This window comes from Puma concolor, unplaced genomic scaffold (assembly GCF_028749965.1).
Source record: "Puma concolor isolate L17-30 unplaced genomic scaffold, mPumCon1.1.hap2 unalloc_scaffold_83, whole genome shotgun sequence".
In the NCBI taxonomy this organism is placed as follows: Eukaryota; Metazoa; Chordata; class Mammalia; order Carnivora; family Felidae; genus Puma; species Puma concolor.
The window spans coordinates 73,810-89,750 of NW_028240295.1; the positions used below are offsets into that span (position 1 = coordinate 73,810).

Below are 15,941 nucleotides of genomic sequence, written 5' to 3' on the forward strand. Positions count from 1 at the left end.
CAAGGGGGTTGGAGGGAGGCCTCAGATCCTTGCCATATGAGCCTGCCCACATGCTGTTTGACTGAATGTCCTCACAGCATGATGGCTGGGTACCTCCAGAGTGAGTGAGCTGAGAAAGAGAGACAGAAATGACAGAAGGTAGCCTTCCTATGACCTCACCTCAGACGGCACAGAGCAGCATTTAGCAGTGACTTAGTCACTAAATCCAGTTCCCATTCAAGGGGTGGGAATTTAGACCCCACCTTTTAAAGAGAGAAGAGTCGGGGTGCCTGGGTGGCTCAGTTGGTTAAGCGTCTGGCTTCAACTCAGGTCACGATCTCGCGGTCCATGAGTTCGAGCCCCGCGTCAGGCTCTGGGCTGATGGCTCAGAGCCTGGAGCCTGCTTCGGATTCTGTGTCTCCCTCTCTCTCTGCCCCTCCCCCGTTCATGCTCTGTCTCTGTCTCAAAAATAAATAAACGTTAAAAAAAAATTAAAATAAAGAGAAGAGTCAAAGAATTTGTGAACATATTTTATTTTTTATTTTTTTCCAGCACTCATTCAGTAGATCTTTATATTTTTTCAATATATGAAATTTATTGTCAAATTGGTTTCCATACAACACCCAGTGCTCATCCCAAAAGGTGCCCTCCTCGATACCCATCACCCACCCTCCCCTCCCTCCCACCCCCCGTCAACCCTCAGTTTTGTGAACATATTTTAAAACTACCATAGCCAGGAAAACAAACCATTCTAGATATTTCAAACACACACACACGCAAAGGTTATACAAGCAATTGGTGCTCACCACTGGTGGGGCTCGCGGTGGTGAAGGTCAGGGCCAGGGGGGAATCGCACCACTAGCTCTCAGGTTACTTTACCACAGTTGCTTTCCATAGATTCAAAGTTGCTGCTGCCACTCAGTCAGGAAACTTCGGGAAGCCACTGCTGGGGTCACTACAGCCCCATGGCCCCAAGCCTGACTGGTGGGGAGTATGGACTCCAACATTCAGCCTGCATGTCTGCTGCTGCAGAGGAGAAAAGCATGGCTTCCGCCTCCTTCCCGCCTTCTAAATCTCACACAGGTACGCTTTATTGGCAGAATTCTGTTGCCGAGGGAATCTGTGAACTATGGTTCGTGGGTTTCCAGGACCTGCAAAGAAGGGGCTAGAAATGGGTGTCAAGAGCCAACCAACATTATCCAGCAAACCCCTCCTGATGGGTGGGTGTTCAAAGGCTTTGTAAAAGGGGGGTGGTGTCCACATGGAGTAACCTGGTGGTCGTGTTTCTAAGTCAGAAACCCTGAAAGGTGTCATTCTAGCTGGGCAGCAGGTGAGGTGCTGGATGCTGACGACATACACTCATTCCCAGAGGTGACTGGAGAAGCGCCTGGAGTTGATTCTTAGTTTCATCTCTGGAACGTTCTCACTGGAATTAAAGCTGGATGGACTATTGGCAATGCGGTATCTGAGAAAACATAGCCCCCATTCAAAAGGGCTGCCAGAGAAAAGATCTCCACAGGGAAACATGATTTCTCAAAATATAGCCTTTGGACCTCTATACGCAAACATCCCTGGGATGCTTACTTAAAAAGCTGATCCTGAAAATAATTTAATTTCAAAGGCTGTTGGGGCACCTGGCTGGTTCAGTCAGTTGAGCGACCGACTTCGGCTCAGGTCATGATCTCACGGTTCTTGGGTTTGAGCCCCACGTCGGGCTCTGTGCTGACAGCTCGGAGCCTGGAGCCCGCTTTGGAGTCTGTGTCTTCCTCGCTCTCTGGCCCTCCCCCACCCCCCTGCTTGCACCCTGCCTCTCTCTCAAAACAAAATATTAAAAAAAAAAAATTAAAAGGCTGATCCCGCACACCTCCCCTGATGAAGATAAACAAAAGCAGACACTACTTAAAGTAATCCAGACAGAGTTCAGTCAGTAACATAGTATTGCAGTGCCGTAGGGGAAAGGGTTCATCGTGAGCAGGCACCCAACTGGGAGTATTACAGAGGTGATGGGGTATTTCACAGGGAGAATGAGGGACTAGGGAAGGGAATGAGTGGGGGCTCTATAATCAGAAGTGAAAGATGACAAAAAGCAGGAAGGGACGCTGGCCCATAGGAGACCCATCTGGCTTTGCTGACACTTCTCAGAGTTAAGCTCCTGCCCTCTCACAGAAGCTGGGAGACAGGGGCCCGATCTTCAGGCGTCGGCTGGACTAAGCAGCCAATCCTTTAGACAGCCGGGAGTTTTGCAGGCAGGCACTTTAAGGGAGGCTAGAGTCCTACTAGGGATGCGGCCACGAGCTGCCAGCAACCATGCCCGTGGTTGTTCAAGTCTTCACAGGCCAAGCAAGGTTGAATCAAGAAGAGGGCTCGGAGGAGCCTGGCGAGCATTTGGAGAAAGAATCTGTCACCCTCCGAACCCACATGCCCACCCCTCCTGAGCCCATCCCCCAAACAGAGGGACCACTTCGACAGGCCTTTTTATGCTCACCAAACTACTGAAGTAGGACAAGGCGGACGGGGAGGTGGGGGAAGCAGAGGTTCTCCGGCTTCTTCAGGGCTGGAGGTCAGCAGGGATCTGCGAGCGGGAGACGAAGGGCAGAGCAGATTGAGGATGACCAGGAGGCTCCACTGGATTCTTAACCTGGGAGTCCCGACTGGTCATGCTGGCGGGCTCCTGCCCCCACGGAGGTCAGGGCCTCTCAGTCCTGAGGAGCACCAGGCACGACCAGCTCTGGCTCCTGTGGTCCTGGTGGGGGTATGTTGTTGAGACCTGGGGGATGGCGTGGAGCACCAGCTGGGGGGCGGGAGCACACTCATTCAAGAAGAAGAAAAGTCCCGAGGCCCGAAGCAGAGGCAGGAATGGTGCTTAGGCTGCCTGTGTTCCAGGGCAGTGGCAGAGAGCGGTCTGGCGCCACCCTGTGGAGGAAATGAAGATTTCAACAGTACAAAGGCCTCATCTGGATGAGGGCTACACCCCAGGGTGGTAGAGCAGGAAAACAGAAGGAGCCTGGCTCCCTGACATAAGAGCCACCGAACCAGCCCCAGATCCAGTACTTAACCGGATTATCATATGAGAGATCAAGAAGCTGCTTCTTAAAAAAATTTCTTTTCAATGTTGACTCATTTTTGAGAGACAGAGACAGAGCATGAGCGGGGGAGGGGCAGAGAGAGAGGGAGACACAGAATGTGAAGCAGGCTCCAGGCTCCGAGCCGTCCGCACACAGCCCGACCCAGGGCTCGAACCCATGAACGGCAAGATCATGACCTGAGCCGAAGTCAGACACCTGACCGACTGAGCCACCCGGGTGCCCCCAAGAAGCTGTTTTTTTTTTGTTTTTTTTTTTTTCAACGTTTATTTATTTTTGGGACAGAGAGAGACAGAGCATGAACGGGGGAGGGGCAGAGAGAGAGGGAGACACAGAATCGGAAACAGGCTCCAGGCTCCAGGCTCTGAGCCATCAGCCCAGAGCCCGACGCGGGGCTCGAACTCACGGACCGCGAGATCGTGACCTGGCTGAAGTCGGACGCTTAACCGACTGCGCCACCCAGGCGCCCCAAGCTGTTTTTTAATTTAACCCACTGTTGGGGCGCCTGGATGGCTCAGTCGGTTAGGTGTCCGACTTCAGCTCAGGTCAGGATCTCACCGTTTGTGGGTTCAAGCCCCACATCGGGCTCTGTGCTGACAGCTCAGAGCCTGGAGCCCGCTTCGGACTCTGTGTCTCCCTCTCTCTCTGCCCTTCCCCCACTCAATCTCTGTCTCTATCTCAAAAAGAAATAAACACTTAAAACCAAAAAGAATTAAAGGGCGCCTGGGTGGCTCAGTCGGTTAAGCATCCAACTTCAGCTCAGGTCATGATCTCGCGGTTCGTGAGTTTGAGTCCCACGTCGGGTTCTGTGCTGTCAGCCTGTCAGCGCAGAGCCCGCTTTGGATCCTCTGCCCCACTCTCTCTGCCCCTCCCCCGCCTGCACTCCCCCCCCCCGAAAAAAAGGATTAAAAAAAAAAGAATTAAAAAAAATTCACTTAACCCACTGTTGTGTCGGGTCTCTACTGCAGCAGCTGAACCTGTACGTAACCTGATAACGGAGGGAGTCCATGTATCTGTTATCTTTTGCCACAACAGTGCTAACTAATAAACCATCCTCAAAACTCAGGAGGCTGGGAAACCGATTCTCACAGGTTGGCCGTTACCGCTGTACTTTAATGCCCTGCTGGCTGGATCGGCGCGGCTTCTCGCTGCTGGTCCTGTCTCCCTGCGTTGCTGCCGGGACCCAGGCTGAAGAGGCAGCGGCTACCCAAGAGAAGCGGAAGAGAGCAAGCACTCTTGCTCTCTTCGAGCCTAAGCACGGAGCCTCTTCGAGCCTAAGCACGGAACCAGCCCCAAGCCCCAAGCCAGGGATGGGAAAGTACACTGTGGCCACGAGGAGACACAGCAGGAGCGGGGTTGCGGGGAGGGCCCATAATTCTCTCTCCCAGAATGTGACAGAGTCGTGGGTTAGAGGCTACGACACGGTGGCCCTGCTCTTCTAGGCGTCACCTACGAATGGCGCGGAGTGAAAGATAGCGTCCGTCCATGTGAAGACTCAACCGCAGTTCTCTGTTAGGTCAGGAGCCCTGACAAGACAAGAATCACATCTCCTTCCTCTTCCCAACGCCTAGTGCCAGACCCTGCCCTCAGGGCTGACTCGGGGATATTACTGGGTGAATCTGAGACCATTTCTTCACTCTCTGCATAGGATTCCTTATGTAATACAGACTGACCTCCTAAAGGTCAGCACACAGTGCTATGTGTTTGCCCCCAAAGCTGCAAAGGGACCGTGCCATTGGGAACTGAGATGTGTACCTAGGTCTGTCTACACCGCATCCTGGATCCACTGCCTCCCAGAGGGACCTCCAGAAGAAAGGACTTCTACAAGTTTAATATCGCAGACTCCACACTCCAAAGGAGAACCGCTTGAAGAGAGCCATGGTTGACGCTAAGGAATGCCACCATCACCACAGAATTCCAGGCACCGGGCATGTGGGTAGAAAGTATATTTTAGGGCAGTGACTCATGGTAAGTCGTTTCCTCCAGACCCTAAAACGGACTATTCCACGTCAAGCTGTCTCAGGCTCAGGCTGATAACAGGGCAGCCACAGGGGACCTAATGGGAGCTGCGTTGTCACGGTCCAAGTCTGTACACACCGCTTGTATAACCTGCCCAAGTTCGCAAAGACAATGTATCAGTCGCCGCTCTTTATGCTCCAAGTGAAAGAAATCCAACTAAAATATGCTTAAACCAAAAATGTCATACAGTGTATCGGCTCACATAACCGGGAAGCCTAAGATCTTAAAGCTGGCCGCATCTAGCGCTCAAACGTCATTCTCTCCGCAGCTGTCCCTCAGTTGTGCTTTCCTCCATGATGGCTTCAGGCTTCAGGATGCATGCCCCAAGACTGCAAAGATAGTCGTTAGTAACTCCAACTCTCCACTGAGGTTGAGCAAGCCTCATAAAGGAAAGCCAGTCTTCAAAAAGCCTCTGATTGGTCTGCTTGGACCCTGTATCTGGTAGGAGGAGACCCTGATTGGCCAGCCATGGCCACGTGCACCTGCAAGGTGGGCCTTAAACCAGTACTTAAGTCTCTGCTAGGGCACAGGAACTGAATAGAAAGTCAAGAGAGGGGTTGTCTCACGGCAAGTTGAGGGGGTGAGGTGACAAATGGAAGACCAGACATTGAGGCTAGATTGAACTAACCCTAAGCCTAAACTTTGAACAGGCTTTCACACGTTCATAGATGCTATTGCGAGTAAAACACAAATTCACTTAAGAGCAGGAGTGCCTTCATAGTAACTTTTGGTCTTTCTGTATTTTTTGTCCCAATTAATAGATATCGAAAGGATACCTACGATCACGAGCAGGTCCAAAGACCATTCTATTTTTTAATATTAGAAAGGGATTCTTAACTGCAGATTAAGAGAGAGAGTGAAGAAAGCAAGAAGAGAAGGGAGCCAGGAAAAGCCCAGCCCAGGAAGCAGCGAAGGAAGGTTCCAGGACAGCAGCGTAGGACAGGTCAAGGAGGTAGCCGAGGGGAATGGCACTAACTGTCATGCCAGAGCACTGGAGCGGAGTGGAGGAGTGATCGTGGCGGGCAGCACAGAAAGAGAAGGAGAAGAAATTAAACCCCGGGGGGTCGGGGGACAGAAACGAGTGCCATCGGACTACATGAGTAAGCTCTGCGGTGAACAATACTTGCCTAGTCACAATTCTGCAACCACTGTCACTCGTGGGGCAAGAGTGACAAAAGTAAACCCCAAGAATGGAATGGGTGGGGGGTGTTAAAGACCTAACTCCTTGCCTGTGTTGCCAGGACGTCCACAGACAGTGTCTAAAATGCATGAATCAGAGCACCTGGGTGGCTCAGTCGGTTGAGCGTCTGACGTCAGCTCAGGTCACGATTTCACGGTTCTTGGGTTCGAGCCCCGCATCGGGCTTTGTGTTGACGGTGCAGAGCCTGCTTGGGATTCTCTCTCTCCTTCTCTCTCTTTCAAAAAAAAAAATTTTTTTTTTAAATCTTTTAAATGGAAGAATTAAGAGCTAGAAACACAAGACAGGTGGAGATAAGCACCCGAAGACCCAGCGAGAGGTAAGGAGGACCGAGGACTGGTGAGCTGGCCCAGGAGGGTGGGGATGGTCGAGGCAAGAGGCTGCTGCGGGTCATTCTGTTTCCTCACCATTTCATTTCGTACTATTTGAACTGTAAACTACGTGTGATAACATTTGGGAGGCTTACAGAGTCCATTCTTTTGTCAACTGCACCTCAAAGCTGTATTTGTGTCCAACTTCATTGAGATAGAATTGACAAATCATTTTTACGAACCCTTTAAATCCATTTCTTCAAGTAGAGTGGGAGGAACCAGCTTCCTGCAACAGAAGCCATGAGAACATTACCTATTCCGGTTTCAAAAGAAATGGTGGCATTAGTCCTACTTAGATGATTTCGGTCAGAGACCAAGTAAGGATACATCTGGGGTTCCAACAAGAGAGGCTCTCACTCCAGTGCTCAAAGACCAGTTAGAAAACGGAGATCTGACTGGACTGGGTAGGTACAAATTAGCCAAAACTGTAATAATAATAATAATAATAATAATAATAATAATAATATAGCTAGTTATCCTCAAGTGCTTACTTCAGACCAGAAACCGTCCTGAGGATATTATCTTCTTTAATCCTCACGGCAACTGATATTTTCCCCAATTTACAGATGAGGAACTGAGGCTCAGATAGTTTGGGGAACTTCCCGGAAGTCACACACTCTGGCCCCTCTGCCTGAGGCGAAGGGGCCTCAGAGTGTTGTGATTTACTTCTCTTTTCTAACCACCAATCAAACTTAGAAGTTTCTATCTCTGGTGCCATCTCGAGGGGCCTATGAAAACCACTGACTGTGGCAGTGGTCTCAGGCCCACACTTGCTGGGTTGTGCTGGGCCCCGCGCTGTCTTAGGGAAGGCCTAGAAAACGGTATGGGGTAGAGCCGGTATTCAAACCTAAGCATTCCTGGCTCCAAAGCCCACTTGCTCGGCCACTGAATTATGCTAGTTCTCCAGCTAGAATCAGAGCTGGGTGAGGATCCCACCCGTAGTAATTATGAGTTGTATGGCCTTGGGCCCCCAAGTTCCTTAACCTCTCTTAAGCCTGTTTTATCATCTATGCCATGGGCATAACAATGGTGCTTACCTTCAGGGTGGTTGCTAAGGATAAATCAAAATTCCTATCTGGCAACTAGGAGCCTCTGTTTTCCACACCTGTTAAATCCCTTGCCCTTCAGCTCCTAGGTTAAAGAGAGATCCTCACATTTTCTCACCCTTCAGATCCACGGGTGGGAGGGCAAGAGACAGAAAAGGTCTGGGCCAAGGCTAAATGCTTGGGCCTCATCCCAGAGTGACTCTCCAGGGCAGGGGCGGGGTTCAGGAATCGACACCTTAGACCCCCGAGAAGTTCAGATGCCTGCAGTTCTCCTGCCTGGCTTTGAATGACTATGCCTAGTGCTTGACTCTGACAGACCAGTGCCTTTGTGAGCGTCTGAGCCCTTCCTGCGCTGGCCTCCAGCTCTGTCTGTGCCTCCTCCCTTTCCCCATTGCCCAATCTGTCTTTATCTCCCCCTTCCATTCTGATCCCCCTCCTCTTACTCTGGCCTTACTTCCTAGCTTCCTCTCCACCTCTCCGTGCACCCTCCCCTGAGCTCAGTCTGCATTCCTACCCACCAGCCGTTTCTCTACCAGTCTCTTCGCCGGCATCGGCATCGCCCTTTCCTGTGTCCACCCGGAAGGCTCAGATAAAAGGTGCTTCCGCCAGGATAACCTTCCAGGCCTCTTCTCTGGCACCATGGCACTTTGCATGTACCTTTATTATTGCTCAAATAACAGGGTAATGGGAGATTTTTTTTTTTTTCCGGCCTCAGACTACCTGGTGGACTCGTGGCCCATGAATGGTGGAAACGTGCGCCAGAGTAAGATGGAGAGAGGAAGACAAGCCCGTCGACTTTGCAGAGGGGCCGAGAGGCCTGAGAAGTAAGAGAAGACCAGGAGACGGGGGCTCCTGAAAAGATAGACAAGAGATTACCATGCGGGGTTCCCACAGCTTTTGCAGACAGCGGCTGCGTACAAATTCATTGGAAGAACTGAGGAATGTTGCTGGCTCCATCTGGGGGAGGGCATGCTTGTATCAAGACACTGATGCTCTTGATGTGCTATAATTATAACCAGAAACACTATCCTTTTGCCCAGGAAGCTGGATTTCCTAGTAAATTCCTTACTTTCCAAGTTGTTTAATGCTAAGATAATGCTTTGCTTCTGTGTCCTTATTTATTTATTTTTAATGTTTATTTACTTTTGAGAGGGAGAGCACATGCGAGGGAGGGGCAGAGAGAGAGAGAGAGAGAGAGAGAGAGAGAGAGAGAATCCCAAGCAGGCTCTGCACGGTCAGCGCAGAGCCCAATGCAGGGCTGGAACTCACAACTGTGAGATTGTGACCTGAGCCGAAGTCAGACACTTAACCGACCGAGCCACCCCGGCATCCCTCCGTGTCCTTATTTCTAACTTTCTGTTCAACTGTTAACCATACTAAATGTACTCAGATTCATCTAGTCTAAAATCGAGGAGAGGTGGTTCTCGCTCCTAGAGAGAGAATTATTGAAGGGGCAACCCGCACACACTCAGGTGCCACATCTTCAACAGCTGGTTTTATAAATGGAAACAGGCACTGGGACCCCTTCTTCTCCCCTTCCCAGAAAGGCTGATGGAGAGCCTGGCCCAGATCAGTGGAGCTTTCTTCCAAGAACTGTCCCGTTCCCAGACCAGCCCTGTAGACACCCCCAAAGTCCCCCTGAACCTGCAGATAGCAGTACCTCTCCACCCCACTACTCACCCCACACTCAGGCCCTAAGATCCCATTTGACCTAAGCCTGCAGGTATGAAGTGTCCAAAGCACAAGACATCTCTCCCCACCCCCACCAACACACACTCTTGACCTTCTGTTCCGAGTCCATGTGAAAGAGAAATATCAACTCTACCAAGTAAAGGAAACAAACAACTTGCTGGCTAGATGAGAATAACCAGAACCTTAAGCTTCATGCCTGGGGGCTGACGGGTACCTAAAGGTGCTCCCTTGGTGACAGCGGTGATCAAAACCTGTATGCTTTTCCTGAGAACCACCAGGCGGGAAGCACCTACTGCACTGATGCCCTCAGGGAGGCAAAACTAGGGTAGACGTTATTGGTCCGATTTTACAAGTGGGAACCTTCCGGGCAGGAGGCCAACAGACAGCCTCAATGGTAGATAGTGCTGTGCCCAGGCAAGGTCATGAACCCAGAAGGCGGCCGGGATCTAGTGAGACGCAGACACTTCTGGGGGCGGGCAGTAGGACACGTTCCGCCCGACACTGGTGGGCTACCCCGGTGGCCTCGCCTCTTCGTGCGCATCTCGGGTCGCAGAGTCCCCAGCCTCCCAGATCACTCACCTGCTCCGGGGCTGGTGACTTGGGCTTTCCCGAGCGGTGGCCCCGCCCCGAGGCTCCGCCGGCCCTGCGATTGGCTCCGCGGTCCGGGGGCGGGGCCGGACGCCGAACCAACGTGATGGCGTCCGGCGCCGCGAGCGCCGTTTCCTGTTGTCGCTGGCCGGGAGGCCGCAGCGCCTGGTCGGAGGCTTAGGGGCTGCCGTGGCCAGGAGTGCCCCGCGCCCCGTCCCCGCTCCCTCTGGTGAGTTAGGGGTCAGAGGGCGAGGAGGGTGAGAAGGGACGGCGGGGCCGAGACGAGAACGGGCGATGGGTCACCAGCCCTGTCCGTGATCGCAAACCCTTGGTTGCTTTGAAACTGTCCTGCTTCAGAGCCTTTTCCCTTCCCCGCCTGAGCCCCGCACCCTACCCCACTCGGACCCGAGCCTTCAGCCCAAACAGCCAGTGCTGACCCGTCCCCTTCCTCTTCTTCACCCGTGACCCGAGCCCAGCCCTTACCCTCACCCCTTCACCACTGGTCTTGCGTAAGTGCAGCCACACTCGACCCCACGGCAGCCCACTTCCAACCCCTAGGACAGCCACTTCCCTCCGCCTCCCTCTGACGCATCTCATTCTCACCCCTCAACCCCTTTGGCGATCCCAGTGCTCCACGCAGACCTCCTCGAACCCCCCCTCCCCCCTCCCCGTCTTTCTGGCTTACCCCTTTTCAGGCTCAGCTTTCTTATCCCAGCCCCCCTGCTCAGCCCCCCAAGGTCTGCTCAGCCAAAACACCCACCTCCCCCCACTCATTTAATACCTACCACCACAGTAGATGCCCTATTGCGCTTACCCCCCTCTTCTTGATAACTCTGATCTCAGCCCTATCTCAAGTCTTGTATGTATCTTCTTGTCCTCGCCCACTCAACCCCTAACTTCCAAGCCCACCCCGTACTTTCTTTCCATCCCCAGCCAGCCTGAGGACACTTCATTCCTGAGTCTTTGCTAAACCACCCCCCAACTCTTGCTGCCCTAGTTCCCACCACCCCTACCCAATCTTGTTAGACTGACGTCTTCCTATCCCCGTTTCAACTCTTCATCCCAACTCTGCGCCCATTCTTCCCTTGATGTGGTCCCCATTTGATCTGAGAACCTAGTGCAGTCCCCTGCCGACCCCACCTGCTTTCTCAGAGCCAGGCACTTGCCGAACACCTCAATTGATGCAGGGCCTCAGATGGTAAGTAAGTGTGGAGGAGTAGAGATCCTTCTCCCGTGGGTCAAGTGCTTTTCCTGGATGTCAGGTCCCCTGTAGCTGTCCTTAAGGATTGTGTTCCTGGCATCCATATTACATCACTCGCGTTGGCTGCTGGAATGGTAGGTATCATCCAAATACCTGGAAGGTGAGGGACAGCTACTCATTCAGCTGGGGCAGTGGGAGCTTATCACTTCCTTTTGGGTGATGATCTGGAGAAACTCCAGGGGTTCCACTGTGTGGGGTTGGCTGTGGTCACAGAATCATGTCCATGTGTATTGCCCTGCCGCTTAGAAAGGACCCTCACCCAGTGCCCCTCCTGGCCAGAACTGGTTGTAGATTAGTCCCGCTACCGAATGTGCCAGAGGTGACGTTACATGTTGTGAAGAGTAGAGATGAGTGGATCCTGGGGACGCCGAGGCCTCCGTGGAGGCTGTTGAATTGCTTCCTCTTTTGGCAGGTGCTGGAGCATTGAGTTTTGACCATTTTGATTACCCATGAACACAGAGAGTCAAGTTATCTCAGAGTAGCTAGACATTCTTGAGGCACCCAGGCTCCATTGTTAACATTTATAATCTCCTGGGATTTGGGGGTGCACCTCCCCTCTAAGTTCTGGTGACCAAACTCCGAAGGATTGGCCATTTGACAGCCATTGTAAAGGACCCCAAAGAAGACCCATTGTCTTTGCTTGCATTTGTAGTCTCACGCCTTCGAGAATCGGATGGCCTTTGACCTTCAATGTCCCCTTCCGTGAAGGTGTGATCTCTGAAGGGTTTCAGCCTGTTGGCAGCTTGGTGTAATGGAAGGAGTTCCACAGTGACCCCACCACTGAAAAGTTGTATACCTCAACCTCTTACGGTCTGCAACGGTCTGAGCCTTTTTATTTTACTCATCTGTTCATTCAGCAAGTATTTCTTGAGCACCACCCTGTGCCGTGCACTGTTTGAAGCATTAGAAATACAATGGTGAATGAGTCAGGCAAAGGTCCTGCTTTCATTCACTCAGAGTTTGGTCCTTGCCAGAATCTTAAGGGACCTGGGACAAGAATATGGGAGAGATGGGTGTTGTTGGATGGAAGGAGGGAGGGAGGAAAGAAAGATACCCAGTGTTCCTAGACTTCACATTTCTGGCCTCCCCCACTAGCCTTTGGACTGGGAATCACGAGCTAGAAGTTGCTTGCCCTCCAGCTGATATTCAGTTGCTTTGTTGCCCAACCCCACCCCACCCCCAACACACACACCCATCCCACCCCCCACAGGGCTCTTGTCTAGAAATCCGACTTTCTTCAGGTAGAAGGAGGTGCTGTTTACTCAGCACTCACATGTCTGAAGTATCCGCTGTCTTTCTGAATCAGAAGATAACTTTGTCATTTGTTTCCAACTGAAAACCCTGACTCATCACCTGGTAGAGCAGCTGGAGGGCTTAAACACCGGCCTGTTGTCGTGCATAGCCAGGTGCAGGATCGGAGTCAGGCCGTAGAGACGAGGCTGTCGCGGATGGCGGGGAAGTCTCTCAGAAGAGGAGGTTGCTGTTTACTGATGAACGGAGTGTTTCGAAAGTGGTGAAGCCAGGTTATCCATTTCTTCTTTTAATGTAAGTCTCATCTGAGTCCTTCTCCTCTTTTCGTTCTTCCTTAGTCTCCTGAGGAAGTGAAATTGGATGTTTATAGAAGGCCAGGCAGTATCACGAAGAGAATCAACCACAACGATTCCTTCCTGTGTGTTGGAACGTTTGAGGAGGGACAGCTCGGAAACCTGGCTGCCATGGAAAGGACCTGTGGTCAGCTAGGTGGGGCCACAGATCTGATGGGCAAGATTGTTTCTTGTCAGTGTTAGGCCTTCTTTGATAAGGTGGAGCTTCTGAAGAGTCTGTGAATAATAAGTTTGCCTGAAACTCTTTGAACCAAGGACCTGGGACAGTATGAACTGGCGAAAGGCACAGAGCTTGGAATGAGAAAATTCTGTCCCTCACCTGAGGCGTGTTTCTACTGAGCCTCAGTTTTCTCTTCTGTGAATGAGGGATAATCATCCTTCTCTCACAGGATTGTTTTAAGAATTAAATGAGGATAGAGAATGAGATCCTGTGCCAGAGTGAACCGATACCGAGGGGCAGAGGTAGACGAAGGGTGGCTTAGGAGTTTCCTAAAGGCACACGGCACTCACCTTTTCTGCTCAACTGTATCAGGGATGTTTGAACTCTCTACTTGCTCTCTTTATTCTGGGTCTCCTGAAGACCCACCCCTCTTTTGTTTGCTTCTTGGTGTCAGTGAAGACAGTTCTGAGGATAGAAAGTGAAACCAGTCCCATAGCATGGTAGATGGGGGTCTGGCCCACCCAAGGAGCCTGCTGGAGTGCTGACCTAGCAGTCAGGAGACCCAGAGCCCAGAGATCTCACATCGTAGATGGTCGTGGTCCTGCCTCTGAGCCATTGCCTGCCTTCCTGAGGCGTTCTAGCACCGACAGGCCTATGTAGGGAGCTTTGGTTTCCTGCAAAGAAAGATGTGCCCGGAACTTTGGCCTGACCCCCACGTCTCAGTTCTGTTTTGTGAATTGTCAAGTGGCCATTCTTCTAGGTTTCTCTGCACGGTTGTCCTTTTGTGACGTTCCTGACACTGTTTTAGGTCCCAGTTGTCTCTTGTCTGGCCCTGCTCTGACCTCAGTGTCAGTTTACTTTGTTTTTTCAGCAGATCCTGACTTGGCCAGGACACCCACTTAATGATAAGCCTCCCTCCCTCCAGTGAATATTATTTTCAGTTAATTAGTTGATGAGGCCTCAATGGTCCTCCTCTTCAGATTGCTGAGGCCCAAGCCTTGAGGCCGGCTGAGGGAAGGGCAGTTTTAGGGCTTGAGGCTCTGTCTAGAAGGGCAGGCCCCCGGAATTACCAAAGGGGATTGGATGCCAGGGTCTCAAAGCCAGAGAGCCTGAACTTGGCCTGCAGGGCTGCGTAGGGTAGCCTTGAAGAAACCCAGCCTCTAGGATCAGGCACGGTTTCAGGACCGACTCTGTAGTACGTCCCCTTCTCCCGGTGCCCTGGTGGCCAGAGCATGGAGCTGGTCTCCAGCAAAGGGTCCTGAGGATTCCCGGTGGGTAGGAGCTGGGAAAGTGGTGGAGGGAGAGACAGTGTGATGGGCTGTGGCCAGGGGCTAGTGTTCCTCCTGTCAGTCTGTTGTGCGCTGACCAGAGCTGGTTTCGTGGGGCCCGTCCTCCACACACCTGTCTCCCTTTGCATGTCCTTACTTAGGAAGGTCGGCGCTGGGTCCTGTTCACCCTCTGCCGGATCCAGAGGCCAGGGGTGAATCAGAGCGTCTTTCATCATTTAGGGCCACCCTGCCGTTCTCCATGCCTCGCTGTTCGCCTGTAAACCTTTCCTGCCAGACTCAACCCGATGCTCCCTTGCATCCCGCCACCTGGGCCCCCGGCCGAAGAGCCCTCCTCCCAAGACTCCCCTGCCCCCTCCCCAGCCACCCCTTAGCCCTAGCTCACACCTGCCTCTTCCAGAAGGGTGGATGTCATCCTGGCCGAAGGTGGTAGAGCCCGCCACTGATCAGCCCTGGGATCTTGGGAAGTTCCTTGACCTGGGTCAGCTTTGATTTCGTATCTGTTAGATCTGGATAATAAAAGAGCTCGCCTAGGGTGGTTCCAAGGAATGAATGAAGCAATGTGTGTAAACAGTACAAAATCCATTCAGCATGCCTCCATTTGATAACTTCTTTGGGCCATCGGTTTTTGAGAACAGAGACAGCGATGACCTGTTTTTTGGTGTCCCTCCATGCTCGGCAGTGTGGTCACTAGAGATCTGTTTAGATGGGAATGTGCCTACCCAATCCTGGTCCGTCCAAGTGGCTGGGGCGGTCCAGGCGAGCCAACAGCCCCCCCCCCCGAGGCTCAGGTTGAGGCCCCCCCCACCCCCGACCTAAGCCACCCCCGGGGGGTGGGGGGGAGCCAGTGCCCTGAGGGATTTACCTGTGTACTGACTTCAGGTAGTTGAGCGGACTCATTCAGACAGTGGCCTTTGCCTGTAAGGCTTGGCCACATCCAACCGGGGTAATAGACACCATTTATCCTTAGTACCGTCAGGCCCTGTGCTGGGCATTTTCCACATTCATAACCTCCATTTGAGACGTCTGCCGTGGTGCCCCACCTAGCATGCCTAAGTGGTTAGTGGCAAATCGAGATTCGAACCCGTGTTGTTTCCCTTAGGCGTGTCCCTGTGCTGCTCCAGCTGGACCCTCGTGCCTGGAGGGGAAGCAGCTATGTAGCAAGAGGCCCTCCCTTTGGAAACTTCCTTCGGTTGTGCTTGTCCCCGCCGAGCTGGCAGACATGGGGCTGGCACAGGAGTCAGAGGCTCCGAATGTGAATTGTGAGCCCCTGCTTCCTGGTCCATGTGGGCTCTTGGCACCTCCAGCGGCAGCATCCCCCTCGCACCCTTAGTTCTGTATCCAAATCAGCCCTTCATTCCCTGCTTTTTTGTGCCAGCGTGTGGTGTGGCATACAGAGGCCTTTCCATGCCCTGATTAGGGTGGACCCACCCATGGCACATAGGATTCCCCACCTCCTGAGATCCGAGCCCTCAGATTTCTTCTCTTCCCTTGTTTCCTTCCTTAAAATCCACTCTTGGCTTTTACTTTTGAATTCAGAGGCCTTTGCATTGCAGTTTGAGGAAGATGGGCTGACCCGCTGCCTGCTGGGGGAGGGGGAGAATTGGCTGCGGGTGGGGAGCTGGAACCTGCTCATCTGGCCGCCGCCGTCTGT

General features: G+C 52.4%; 2 long non-coding RNA genes and 1 pseudogene across 11 annotated transcripts; 2 read left to right on the forward strand and 1 right to left on the reverse strand.

Moving 5' to 3' along the window:
- Window positions 1-664: 664 nt before the first annotated feature.
- On the reverse strand, window positions 665-11,458 carry LOC147570831 (uncharacterized). 10 transcript variants are annotated; one of them, XR_015247995.1, is made up of 7 exons: window positions 9,968-10,066; window positions 6,833-6,876; window positions 6,364-6,496; window positions 5,269-5,410; window positions 4,818-5,171; window positions 2,465-2,892; window positions 1,879-2,353 (listed from the first exon to the last, which is right to left on the reverse strand). It is a non-coding gene; the product is annotated as an uncharacterized LOC147570831 (long non-coding RNA). The 10 variants fall into 10 exon arrangements; XR_015247999.1 differs by lacking the exon at window positions 1,879-2,353 and adding an exon at window positions 665-1,444 and having other exon boundaries at window positions 4,818-5,410; XR_015247994.1 differs by lacking the exon at window positions 9,968-10,066 and adding an exon at window positions 11,117-11,458 and having other exon boundaries at window positions 4,818-5,410.
- Window positions 5,407-8,792, forward strand: LOC147570832 (uncharacterized). The gene is made up of 2 exons (XR_015248000.1): window positions 5,407-5,570; window positions 8,412-8,792. It is a non-coding gene; the product is annotated as an uncharacterized LOC147570832 (long non-coding RNA).
- LOC147570833 (pleckstrin homology domain-containing family M member 1-like) overlaps window positions 10,083-15,941 on the forward strand; it is a 48,307-nt pseudogene continuing 42,448 nt past the window's right edge.